This window comes from Hyla sarda, chromosome 2 (assembly GCF_029499605.1).
Source record: "Hyla sarda isolate aHylSar1 chromosome 2, aHylSar1.hap1, whole genome shotgun sequence".
NCBI classification, from domain to species: Eukaryota; Metazoa; Chordata; class Amphibia; order Anura; family Hylidae; genus Hyla; species Hyla sarda.
The window spans coordinates 64,622,895-64,636,818 of record NC_079190.1 but is presented as its reverse complement, the minus strand read 5'-3'; the positions used below and the strand labels follow the sequence as shown (position 1 = coordinate 64,636,818).

At 45.1% G+C, this 13,924-nt stretch overlaps 1 protein-coding gene across 2 annotated transcripts in view; it reads left to right on the top strand.

Moving 5' to 3' along the window:
• Positions 1–7,014: 7,014 nt before the first annotated feature.
• The window catches only part of SMAD9 (SMAD family member 9), a 66,581-nt gene continuing 59,671 nt past the window's right edge, over positions 7,015–13,924 (top strand). Inside the window, exon 1 of one of the 2 annotated variants that reach the window (XM_056561937.1) lies at positions 7,015–7,224. The gene's annotated coding sequence lies outside the window, so the exon portion shown is untranslated. Of the gene's footprint in view, positions 7,225–7,764; positions 7,808–13,924 lie in introns of those variants that run through there. The other variant, XM_056561939.1, reaches the window with a different exon arrangement.

The window sequence follows — 13,924 nt, the reverse complement described above, 5'->3', positions numbered from 1 at the left end:
GGTTCTTCAAAGACACTTCGAATTTCCGAGAAGAAGGAGTGTACAGAGGCAGTGACGGGGTCATTGCGGTCCCAGAGCGGTGTGGCCCATGACAGAGCTTTCCCAGACAGAAGGCTGACTACGAAAGCCACCTTAGACCTTTCAGTAGAAAACTGGTCCGACATCATCTCCAAGTGCAGGGAACATTGCGAAAGAAAGCCACGGCAAAACTTAGAGTCCCCATCAAATTTATCCGGCAAGGATAGTCGTAGGCCGGAAGCGGCCACTCGCTGCGGAGGAGGTGCAGGAGCTGGCGGAGGAGATGATTGCTGGAGCTGTGGTAGTAGCTGCTGTAGCATCACGGTCAGTTGAGACAGCTGATGGCCTTGTTGCGCTATCTGTTGCGACTGCTGGGCGACCACAGTGGTGAGGTCGGCGACAACTGGCAGTGGAACTTCAGCGGGATCCATGGCCGGATCTACTGTCACGATTCGGCTGGCAGGAGGTGGATCCTCTGTGCCAGAGAGGGATTGGCGTGGACCGTGCTAGTGGACCGGTTCTAAGTTACTACTGGTATTCACCAGAGCCCGCCGCAAAGCGGGATGGTCTTGCAGCGGCGGTAGTAACCAGGTCGTATCCACTAGCAACGGCTCAACCTCTCTGACTGCTGAAGATAGGCACGGTACAAGGGAGTAGACAAGAGCAAGGTCGGACGTAGCAGAAGGTCGGGGCAGGCAGCAAGGATCGTAGTCAGGGGCAACGGCAGGAGGTCTGGAACACAGGCTAGGAACACACTAGGAAACGCTTTCACTGGCACAATGGCAACAAGATCCGGCAAGGAAGGGAAGGGGAAGTGAGGTTAAATAGGGAAGTGCACAGGTGAATGACTGATTAGACCCACTGCGCCAATCAGCGGCGCAGTTGCCCTTTAAATCGCAGAGACCCGGCGCGCGCGCGCCCTAGGGAGCGAGGCCGCGCGCGCCGGGACAGGACCGACGGAGAGCGAGTCAGGTACGGGAGCCGGGGTGCGCATCGCGAGCGGGCGCCACCCGCATCGCGAATCGCATCCCGGCTGGGGGCGGTATCGCAGCGCACCCGGTCAGTAGATCTGACCGGGGCGCTGCAGTAGCGAGGATGTTGCGAGCGCTCCGGGGAGGAGCGGGGACCCGGAGCGCTCGGCGTAACAGTTATAAGTCCCTATGGGAGCTATAAAATTGCAAAAAAAATTGAAAAAAAGTAAATAAAGATAATTTAATGCCTTCCCTAATAAAAGTTTGAATCCACCCCCCTTTTCCCAAAAAAAAAAAAAAAAAATATGTAAATAAAAATAAACATATGTGGTATTGCTGTGTGCGGAAATGTCCAAATTATAAAAATATATAGTTAATTAAACCGCACGGTCAATGGCGTGCGCGCAAAAAAATTCCAAAGTCCAAAATAGTGGTCACTTTTTATATAATTAAAAAAAATTAATAAAAAGTGATCAAAAAGTCCAATCAATACATAAATGGTACCACTAAAAACTTCAGATCATGGCGCAAAAAATGAGCCCTCATACCGCCCCATACGCAGAAAAATAGTTATAGGGGTCAGAAGATGACAATTTTAAACCTAAATTTTCCTGCATGTAGTTATGAATTTTTTCCAGAAGTACGACAAAATCAAACCTATATAAGTAGGGTATCATTTTAACCGTATGGACCTACAGAATAAAGAGAAGGTGTCATTTTTCCCAAAAAATGCACTGCGTAGAAACGGAAGCCCCCAAAACTTACAAAATTGTGTTTTTTCTTTAATTTTGCAAAATTGAAATGGTTATGATTTTTAAAAGGTAAGGAGGAAAAAACAAAAGTGCAAAAACTGGAAAACCCTCCGTCTCCAAGGGGTTAGAGGGGTACTCCGGTGGAAAAAAAATATATATATATATATATATATATATTTTATGAACTGGTGCCAGAAAGTTAAACAGATTTGTAAATGACTTCTATTAAAAAATCTTTACCCTTCGTGTACTTTTTAGCAGCTGTATGCTACAGAGGAAATTATTTTCTTTTTGAATTTCTTTTTTGTGTTGTCCACAGTGCTCTCTTCTGACACCTGAGAAAATCCCCATTGCAAACCTATGCTGCTCTGGACAGTTCCTGACATGGACAGAGGTGTCAGCAGAGAGCACTGTGGACAAGACAAAAAAGAAATTCAAAAAGAAAAGAATTACCCCTGTAGCTTACAGCTGCTAAAAAATACTGGAAGGGTAAAGATTTTTTAATAGAAGTCATTTACAAATCTGTTCAACTTTCTGGCACCAATGGATTTAAAAATATATATTTTCCACTGGAGTACCCCTTTAAGGACTCAAAACAATTAGCATTTTTGCACTTTCGTTTTTTCCTCCTCACCTTATAAAAATCATAACGCATTCAATTTTGCACCTACTGAAGAATATCAGGACTTGTTTTTTGTGTCACCAATTGTACTTTGTAATGACATCAGTTATTTCATAACAATCTGCGGTGAAACAAAAAAAAATTTGTGGGGTCAAATGCAAAAAAATAAATAAACATTTTGCTTATCTTTAGGGCTTCCGTTTCTATGCAGACCACTTTTTGGTAAAAATGACACCTTATCTTTATTCTATAGGTCCATACGGTTACAAGGATACACAATTTATGTAGGTTTTATTAATTTTACTACTTTAAAAAAATTATAACTACATGCACCAAAATTAGTATGTGTCACGATTCGGCTTCCAGGTAGTGGATCCTCTGTGTCAGCGAGGGATTGGCGTGGACCGTGCTAGTGGACCGGTTCTAAGAGGCTACTGGTGTTCACCAGAGCCCGCCGCAAAGCGGGATGGTCTTGCTGCGGCAGTAGCAACCAGGTCGTATCCACTAGCAACGGCTCAACCTCGCTGACTGCTGAGAAGGCGTGGGACAGAAGGACTAGGCAGAGGCAAGGTCAGACGTAGCAGAAGGTCGGGGCAGGCGGCAAGGTTCGTAGTCAAGATGGATAGCAGAAGTTCAGGTAACACAGGCTTTGGACACACTAAACGCTTTCACTGGCACAAGGCAACAAGATCCGGCAAGGGAGTGCAGGGGCAGTGAGCAGATATAGTCTGGGAGCAGGTGGGAGCCAATTAAGCTAATTGGGCCAGGCACCAATCATTGGTGCACTGGCCCTTTAAGTCTCAGAGAGCTGGCGCGCGCGCGCCCTAGAGAGCGGAGCCGCGCGCGCCAGCACATGACAGCAGGGGACCGGGACGGGTAAGTGACCTGGGATGCGACTCGCGAGCGGGCGCGTCCCGCTGTGCGAATCGCATCCCCGACGGCCATGACAGTGCAGCGCTCCCGGTCAGCGGGACTGACCGGGGCGCTGCGGGGAGAGAGACGCCGTGAGCGCTCCGGGGAGGAGCGGGGACCCGGAGCGCTCGGCGTAACAGTATGTTTAAAATTGTCATCTTCTGACCCCTATAACTTTTTTTATTTTTCCACATACAGGGCTATGTGAGGGCTCATTTTTTGCGCCGTGGTCTGTAGTTTTATCAGTACTATTATTGTTTTGATGGGACTTTTTGATCGCTATTTATTAATATTTTTATGGTATATGAAGTGACCAAAAATGCACAATTTTGGACTTAGGTATTTTTTTATGTATGCACCATCGACCATGCGGTTTAGATATCCTTATATTTTAATAGTTCGGACATTTTCGGACGCGGCGATACCACCTATGATTATTTTTATTCTGTATTAAATTATTTTATTTAATAAATGGGAAAGGGGGAGAGGGATTTAAACTTTTAATAAGGAATGGGTTAACTTTTATCGATATTTAAATTTTTATATAAAATGCATGCAGTCTTCTGATTGCATACACTGATCAATGCTATGCCATAGCATAGCATTGACCAGTGTTACCGGCGCTCTGCTACTCCTGCCTGCTGAGCTGGCATGGAGCAGTAGATCGGCGATCAAATGACAGAGAGGCAGGTGAGGACCCTCTCGTCGTGCGGTAAGCTGATTGGGACATCGCGATTTTGTCGCGATAGTCCTAATTAGCTCCGGCGAGGTGCCAGAATTCTTTCACTTTCGTTTTAGACGCCACAATCAACTTTGATCGCAACGTCTAAAGGATGAATGCCGGGCATTAGCCGTGAGTCCGGGACCCACCAGGTTCAACCCGTTCTCTGCTGGTGATAATGATTTAATCCCGTTAAACGGGACCAGGGCGTATTCCTTAACTACCCGGACATCAGAGCGTACATGTACGTCCTGCGTCCTTAAGGGGTTAACGACACAGCCAATTTTTATTTTTGCATTTTGTTTTTCCCTCCACACCTTTTATGAGACATAACCCTTTTATTATTATAAAAGATTATTATTTTTGAAGAGAATTTATAAAAACCCAAAATGTTGCAACTTTTGGGGGTTTTGTTTTTACACAGTGAACTTTATGGTACAGTATCTTTATTCTGTGGTTCATAGTTACATAGTTACATAGTTAGTACGGTCGAAAAAAGACATATGTCCATCAAGTTCAACCAGGGAATTAAGGGGTAGGGGTGTGGCGCGATATTGGGGAAGGGATGAGATTTTATATTTCTTCATAAGCATTAATCTTATTTTGTTCCAGGAATGTATCTAATCCTGTTTTAAAGCTGTTAATTGTTCCTGCTGTGACTAGTTCCTGAGGTAGACTGTTCCATAAATTCACAGTCCTCACGGTAAAGAAGGCGTGTCACCCCTTTAGACTAAACCTTTTCTTCTCCAGACGGAGGGAGTGCCCCCTCGTCCTTTGGGGGGGTTTAACCTGGAACAGTTTTTCTCCATATTTTTTGTATGGGCCATTAATATACTTATATACGTTTATCATATCCCCCCTTAAACGTCTCTTCTCAAGACTAAACAATTGTAACTCCTTTAATCGCTCCTCATAGCTAAGATGTTCCATGCCCCATATTAGTTTAGTCACGCGTCTCTGCACCCTTTCCAACTCCGCAGTGTCCCTTTTATGGACAGGTGCCCAAAACTGAACAGCATATTCCAGGTAAGGCCGTACCAATGATTTATAAAGGGGGAGTATTATGTCCCTGTCCCTTGAGTCCATGCCTCTTTTGATACATGACAATATCTTTTGATACATGACAATATTCGTAATGTTCAATACGAATATTTACATATTCTTTCTATTATTGTACTACTTTTTTTTATTTTTAAACAAAAGATATATATATATATATATATATATATATATATATATAGATATATATATTTTTTTTTTTACAAAACAAGTATGTTTAAAATTGCCCTCTTCTGACCCCTATAACTATATAACTATAATGGCATATAGGTATAAAGTTTAAATATTTCCTTAAATGAACTCCCTGACCAAATAATGCAAGGCCCTTCTGCGAACCTCTACCTCTGGCACACCCCTTTTGCACCCAAACCCCTCCTCATTCTTTACCCCTACACACACACAAAAATAATAATGTTAACATACGTGAGATAATTTTCCATGACAATATTACTGGTATACAAGTAGGAAACTGAATATTACCATACAGACATTTTTAAACCTCTCCGTGTCTTCTATTTTTTGCCCAGCTGCGCCAAATTTATCAAAAGTGCGCACAGTGTTTGTTTAAATTGAGCGCTAATATAGCAATCTCCACATGTAGAAGATGGCAGCTGAGAGTTGTAGTTCCACAACTCTCTTTTGGTCTATTATTGCGCAAAAACTGTAGTCCTTGCGCACATTTTAAGTGTGCAAAACAAATGAGCGCGGATCATAAATTTGTGCCCACTGCATTTTTGATTCTACGGTGCATGAAAGAATACACTTCCTCGGAAAATGCTCCACCAAAATGAACACACAAAAAAGACACAAGTATCATCAATGCGCAAAAAAATTACCAAAAAATACACCAAAAAAAAAAGGGGGTAAACGACATGATAAAAATTCCCCAATATCACCATCTTCAGTATAAGCCCCAAACTATAACAATGCCTCCTTGGTGTCCCGCATAGTAAAATTGGGTAAGTTAGTAGGTCCTCCATTAAAAAGGTTTATCCCTTACAGTAGGCAGGTAGCACTTCCATTAGGTAAGTATGCCCATCACAGTAGTTCCCTTATTAGATAGTCCTTAAGTAGGTAGGTAGATCGACCCCCCAACCAGTAGGTAGATATGTTGGTAGCCTAATATACAAGTAGGTAGGTAAGTAGGTAGTCAGGTACGTAGCTAACTAGGTCGGTAGCCTGGTAGGTAGGCAGATCACCAGCTAGCACAGTTGACAGGTAGAAGCTAGATAGGTAAGTAGACAGCTAGGTAGGAAGGTAACCAGCTAGGTACATAGATAGGCAGGTAGGTAATGTAGGAAGCCAGCTGGGTAGGTAGTCAGGAAGGTAGCTTACTATTCAGGTAGTTAGGAATATAGCCAGCTTGGTTGTTAGTGAGCTGGGTAAGTAAAGGTGCAGATGCACAGCAGATCCCCAAAGTGTGATCATACCCTTATGGCACTTTCACACATACTTGACCCACTTACTATTTTAACTCTTTATATATATATATATATATATATATATATATATATATATATATTTAAATCTGCTGCATCAAATGGTCATGCAGGACTGAAATGCTGCAGTTCTCCTGTGGATTTGTTGCAAATTTTGACTTTTATTTAATCTGGAAAATCTGCAGCAATTCTGAAACCTAAGTCCTGTGAGAACATACCCATTTTTTTTTTTTTTATATTTCCCAAGGGTATTTAGATGGAGACAGTGAGGGAATAATGAAGTGCCCCCTTGCCACCTGTGTGCAGTGGGCCAGACAGTCCACGACTAGTCTAGACAGCTGGGTGCTGACCTTTAGTGTCACAGACATGAGTGTCACTACTTAGGGTCCCAGCATTTCCAAGTTTATCTTGCAGACAGTGTGGCCCCCATCACCTCCAACCTGCAGCCACCAACAATAGCCCTGAGGCTGGAGTGCCAGGCAGGACTGTGGCAGCAGTGGGTGGGTAGAGTGTGTGTGTGGGAGACTTGTCCTGGGCCGGTGCCAGCTCTGCGCAGTAATACTCCCTGACAGAGCAGCCTGAGCGGCTCCAGTCTGACTGCCGCCTCGCCCTGTGCTGCCTGTGTTCTTCCCGCTCCTCCTCCTCCTCCTCCTGCTGCTGCTTTCTGTTTCTTCACATGCACAGGCGACCAGGGGACCAACAGTGACCGGCCAGGGCCACAGCAACACAGGTAGGACCATGGCAACTTCTCCCATGTACCATCCCGGTGCCGCCCTGCTGTGGGGTCATGCCCTGATGTGACCGGGCACGGCATGGGCACCCTCCTCCTAAATATAGATCTGTCTATAGATTGTGCAGATCACCTTACAGTCCATTAGAGCTGGGCGCCGCCAGTCCTCCCCATAGATATATATATATATATATATATATATATATATATATATACTGGCTTCACTTGCCTGGACACTTTTAGGGATAGGGAATAGTTTAGAAGCTGCTGTGCAACTATAACACCTATTACTTCGCCTGAAAATACTGGGATTTGTAGTTCCCGCAGTTGTCAATCTGCAAAACAATAAATGTAACAATTTCTACTATAAACTGTAAACAGAACCAACGGTCAGTTACTAATTGTTAACAATGTGACCACGTGACCGCCCGATGTATAAATGTAACAATTTCTGCTACAAACTGTAAACAGAATTAACGGTCAGTTACTAATTGTTAACACTGTGACCACGTGACCACGTGCAGTTTATTGAGAAAGATCGCTGCGGCTGCTCAGTGTTTTGGAGATAATCGGATCGCATACGGTTAATGATCGTCTCGTTATCTGTAATGCGATATTTGTGTTATGATCTGGACCGAAGTTGTTATATTGCAGGGATTGGAACCAGTTCTTTCACTGCTGTGGAACTACAACTCTCAGCTGCCATCTTCAGTGTGGCTTGAGGCGTGCCATGCTGGGATTTGTAGTCCCACAAACAGGTCAATGAGTGAATGCACACTGAGCTTTGCTTGTAATGACGCTGAGTTATGCTGTAAAGTTGGAAAGCTCCTGCAGAAAGTATTGGGGGTGAGAGGAGCAGGGGGCTGTGTGATGTGACATGGGGGGCTGTGTGATGTGATGGGGCTGTGTGATGTGACATGGGGGGCTGTGTGATGTGATGGGGGCTGTGTGATGTGATGGGGGCTGTGTGATGTGACATGGGGGGGGGGGCTGTGTGATGTGACATGGGGGGGGGCTGTGTGATGTGACAGGGCTGTGTGATGTGACATGGGGGGGCTGTGTGATGTGACATGGGGGGGCTGTGTGATGTGACATGGGGGGGGGCTGTGTGATGTGACTTGGGGGGCTGTATGATGTGACATGAGGGGCTGTATGATGTGATGGTGGCTGTGTGATGTGACAGGGGGGCTGTGTGATGTGACAGGGGGGGGGGGCTGTGTGATGTGACGGGGGGGGGGGCTGTGTGATGTGACAGGGGGGCTGTGTGATGTGACGGGGGCTGTGTGATGTGACAGGGGGGCTGTGTGATGTGACATGGGGGGCTGTGTGATGTGACAGGGGGGCTGTGTGATGTGACATGGGGGCTGTATGATGTGACATGGGGGCTGTGTGATGTGACATGGGGGGGCTGTGTGATGTGACAGGGGGGGTGGGTGATGGTGACATGGGGGGGCTGTATGATGTGACAGGGGGGCTGTGTGATGTGACATGGGGGGGCTGTGTGATGTGACAGGGGGGCTGTGTGATGGTGACATGGGGGGGCTGTATGATGTGACAGGGGGGCTGTGTGATGTGACGGGGGGTGTGTGTGATATGATAGGGGGGGCTGTGTGATGTGACAGGGGGGCTGTATGATGTGACATGGGGGGCTGTGTGATGTGACAGGGGGGCTGTGTGATGTGACAGGGGGGCTGTGTGATGTGACAGGGGGGCTGTGTGATGTGACAGGGGGGGGGCTGTGGGATGTGACGGGGGGCTGTGTGATGTGACAGGGGGGGGGCTGTGTGATGTGACAGGGGGGGCTGTGTGATGTGACAGGGGGAGGATGTGTGATGTGACAGGGGGGGGCTGTGTGATGTGACAGGGGGGGGGGCTGTGTGATGTGACAGGGGGGCTGTATGATGTGACATGGGGGGCTGTGTGATGTGACAGGGGGGGCTGTGTGATGTGACAGGGGGGGGCAGTGTGATGTGACAGAGGGGGGCTGTGTGATGTGATAGGGGGGCTGTGTGATGTGACAGGGGGGGCTGTGTGATGTGACAGGGGGGGGCTGTGTGATGTGACGGGGGGCTGTGTGATGTGACAGGGGGCTGTGTGATGTGACAGGGGGGCTGTGTGATGTGACGGGGGGAGTTTGTGATGTGACGGGGGGGCTGTGTGATTTGACAGGGGGGCTGTGTGATGTGACAGGGGGGGCTGTGTGATGTGACAGGGGGGGCTGTGTGATGTGACAGGGGGGGCTGTGTGATATGATAGGGGGGGCTGTGTGATGTGACGGGGGCTGTGTGATGTGACAGGGGGGCTGTATGATGTGACAGGGGGGGGCTGTGTGATGTGACAGGGGGGGCTGTGTGATATGATAGGGGGGGCTGTGTGATGTGACGGGGGGCTGTGTGATGTGACAGGGGGGCTGTATGATGTGACAGGGGGGGCTTGTGTGATGTGACAGGGGGCTGTATGATGTGACGGGGGGGGGGGCGCTGTGTGATGTGACAGGGTGCTGTATGATGTGAGAGGGCTGTATGATGTGACGGGGGGGGGGGGGGGCTGTGGATGCTGGAGATGGATGTCCTGACATATTGGCAGTGCTGTGTAGTGTGATAGATCAGGGGAGGAGGAGGGAGAGGCCTGGAGAGGAGACACCCTGACGCCAGCATTGTGATCAGGAGAGAGAGAAGGAGAAGGCTGCATCACTGCTCCTGTACAAATAGACCAGAGCCCAGGCTGTCAGCACTCATCTCCTGTGCACTGCTGTTTAACCCCTGAGTGCCCACTGACTACTTATAGAACCCCACTTATTTATTTAGTCATTAGGCTGTTGGCTCCATAAAAATCTACCTATCTATCTATCTATCTATCCATCCATCTATCTATCTATCTATCTATCTATCTCATATCTATCTATCCATCTATCTATCTATCTATCCATTCATCCATCTTTCTATCTATCTATCTATCTATCTATCTATCTATTCTATCTATCTATTCTATCTATCTGTTTTCCAAACAGTGTGTCTCCAGCTGTTGCAAAACTTCAACTCCCAGCATGCCCAAACAGCCAAAGGCTGTCCGGGCATGCTGGGAGTTGTAGTTTTGCAACAGCTAGAGTAAAACATTGTCTAGCTATCAAAAAAAGCACAATGGCACGGCACTCCAATATAGTGAAAATGGTAATAGTTTATTTACTCATCTACATGCAACGTTTCAGTTTCTCCATGGAACCTTTTTTTAATGCTTGAAAAAGGTTCCTTGAAGGAACTGGAGTTGCAAGTGGATAGGAGGAAATAAACTATTACCACTTTCACTATTTTATTGTGCTGCGCCATTGTGCTTTTTCATTCTGTGGACTATGATTGGTTCGGGGATGCTAGCACCTTGTGACCAATACATTTTGCTAATTTATCAATCTATCTATTTATTTTATATCCATCTATCTTTTTCATATCTATCTATCTCTCATATCTTATCTATCTCATATCTATTATCTATCTCATATCTATTATCTATCTGTAGCCATACACATGCATTATCTGTCCCTTTCCACCCATACACATGAACACTCAGCTCAGCCAAGTGTTCATGTGTTCTAAGTGTGAGAGCAGGTGTAAGGAGTCTGGCAGTGGATAATCTTATGGAAGCCTTAAAGGGGTACTCCTGTGAAAACCTTTTTTCTTTTAAATCAACTGGTGCCAGAAAGTTAAACAGATTTGTAAATTACTTATATTAAAAAAATCTTAATCCTTCCTGTACTTATTAGCTGCTGAATGCTACAGAGGAAATTCTTTTCTTTTTGGAATTCTCTCTGATGACATCACGAGCACAGTGCTCTTTGCTGACGTCATAATAATAATAATAACTCTTTATTTATTGTTGTCCTTAGTGGGATTTGAACCCAAGTCCCCAGCACTGCAAGGCAGCAGTGCTAACCACTAAGCCACCATGCTGCCCTTAGCATACATCTGCTATGCACGGTTGCTAAAATGGACAAAGATGTAAGCAGAGAGCACTGTGCTCGTGATGTCGTCAGTGTTCCAAAAAGAAAGGAATTTCCTCTGTAGCATTCAGCAGCTAATAAGTACTGGAAGGATTAAGATTTTTTTAATAGAAGTAATTTACAAATATGTTTAACTTTCTGGCACCAGTTGATTTAAAAGAAAAAAGGTTTTCACCGGAGTATGGCTTTCATATGGCTCTCATCTTTTTTTTTTATCCTGTCCAGCTGCCTGCATTAACCCCGTAAGGACCAAGCCCTTTTTAACCTTAAAGGACATCTGTGTAGTGCAAGACTTTTATATATTGCTGTGTCGGGGCTGCAAAAATAAACAAAATAAACTTTAAAGGGGTACTCATGTGAAAAACTTTTTTTTTTTTAAATCAACTGGTGCCAGAAAGTTAATCAGATTTGTAAATTACTTCTATTAAAAAATCTTAATCCTTCCAATACATTTTATGGGCTGTATACTACAGAGGAAATGCTTTTCTTTTTGGATTTCTCTGATGTCACGACCACAGTGCTCTCTGCTGACCTCTGCTGTCCATTTTAGGAACTGTCCAGAGCAGCAAATGTTTGCTATGGGGATTGTCTCCTGCTCTAGACAGTTCCAAAAATGGACAGAAGAGGTCAGCAGAGAGCGCTGTGCTCGTGACATCAGAGAAATCCAAAAAGAAAAGCATTTCCTCTGTAGTATATAGCCCCTAAAAAGTACTGGAAGAATTAAGATTTTTTAATAGAAGTAATTAAAAAATCTGTTTAACTTTCTGGCACCAGTTCATTTAAAAAAAAAAAAAGTTTTCCACGGGAGTACCCCTTTAACATACCTTCCTACGTTCCCCCGTCGGTCTGGTACTGGCCTCATGGTCCAGAGGTGTGAACCTCATTCAATTTCCTGGGGACGGAGACGTCACAGAGCCGTCGGTGTATCACCGGCCGCAGCGATTTCCCGCCCCGGCCGGTGATAGGCTGAGTGCACTGTCATGTAAGAAGCCGGCCAGAGCTCCTTACATGACAGTGCGCTCAGCCTATCACCGGCCGGGGCGGGACATCGCTGCGGCCGGTGATACACCGACGGCTCTGTGACATCTCTGTCCCCAGGAAGTTGAATGAGGTTCACACCTCTGGACCGTGAGGCCTGTGCCGGACCAACGGGGGGCTCGTAGGAAGGTATGTTAAAGTTTATTTTGTTTATTTTTGCAGCCCGGGCACAGGAATATATAAAAGTCTTGCACTACAGTTGTCCTTTAAGGACAAGGCCAATTTTATTTTTGTGTTTTCATTTTTCCTCCTCACCTTCTGAAATCCATAACTCTTTAATATTTCCATCTACAGACCCATATAAGGGCTTGTTTTTTGCGTGACCAATTGTACTTTGTAATATGATAACTTTGTAACCTCTCATTTTACCATAAAATGTACGGCGAACCCCAAAAAATATTTATTTGGGAGGAAATTTAAATGAAAAGCACAATTTTGCACATTTTGGAGGGTTTCGTTTTCACACTGTACACTTTACGGTAAAAATGACATGTGTTCTTTATTCCGTGGGTCAATACAATTAAAATGATACCCATGCCTATATGCTTTTATATTTTTGTACCGCTTAAAAAAAATCTAAAACTTTTTGTACAAAATCAGTAATCTAAAATCGCCCTATTTTGACCACCTATTACTTGTTCATTTTTCCATATATATAGGGCGGTATGAGGGCTTATTTTTTGTGCCGTCATCTGTACTTTTTATCGATATCACATTTGCATATTTGCATATATATAAGTTTCATATCATTTTTATAATTTTTTTGGTGGAATAAAATGGGACAAAAAAGCAGCTTTTTTGGACTTTTTTTTATTTTTTACGTTTACGCTATTCACTGTATAGGGATCATTAACATTATTTATGCTTTTTTTATTGGTAAAATTAGAAAAACTGACAATTTTCATTTTTATTGGGGGAGGGGATTTTAAATTTTTTTTACTTTTTACATTCTTTTTACATTTTTTACATTTTTTTTTAACACTTTTTATGTCCCCATAGGGAACTATTTATAGCAATCATTCGATTGGTAATACTGTCCAGTGCTATGCATAGGACATAGCACCAATCAGTATTATCGGCTATCTCCTGCTCTGGTCTGCTTGATCTTGGACTAGAGCAGGAGACGCCGGGAGATGGAAGGAGGCAGGTGATCGTATTGGATGATCGGATCGGATGATCGGATCCCGGCGGCAGCGCTGTGGGCGATCCGATCATCTATTTTAACATGCGCATTGCTGCAGATGCTGTGATCTGTACTGATCACGGCATCTGAGGGGTTAATGGCGGACATCCGCGTGATCGCAGAGGTTGGCCATTACCAGCAGGTCCCCGGCTGCTGATAGCAGCCGGAACCTGCTGTGTATGATGCGAGCACCGCTCTGATGCTCGCGGTAATACACAGGATGTAAATGTACGTCCTGCTGCGCGAAGTACCGCCAAACCAGGACGTACATTCATGTCCTTGGTCGTTAAGGGGTTAAAACAAAAAGAACTGGACTTACCTTCTGTTACTCCCACAGTGCCTCCATTATCTTACTCCCGATGCCCCCACTGCGATCTCTTCCTGCTTCTTGTGAACGACGTGTCAGACTGCCCGCCGCTCAGCTAATCATTGGTTGCAGCGATGTCCCACCTTGGCTATGATTGGCTGATTGGTAGTGTGACGTA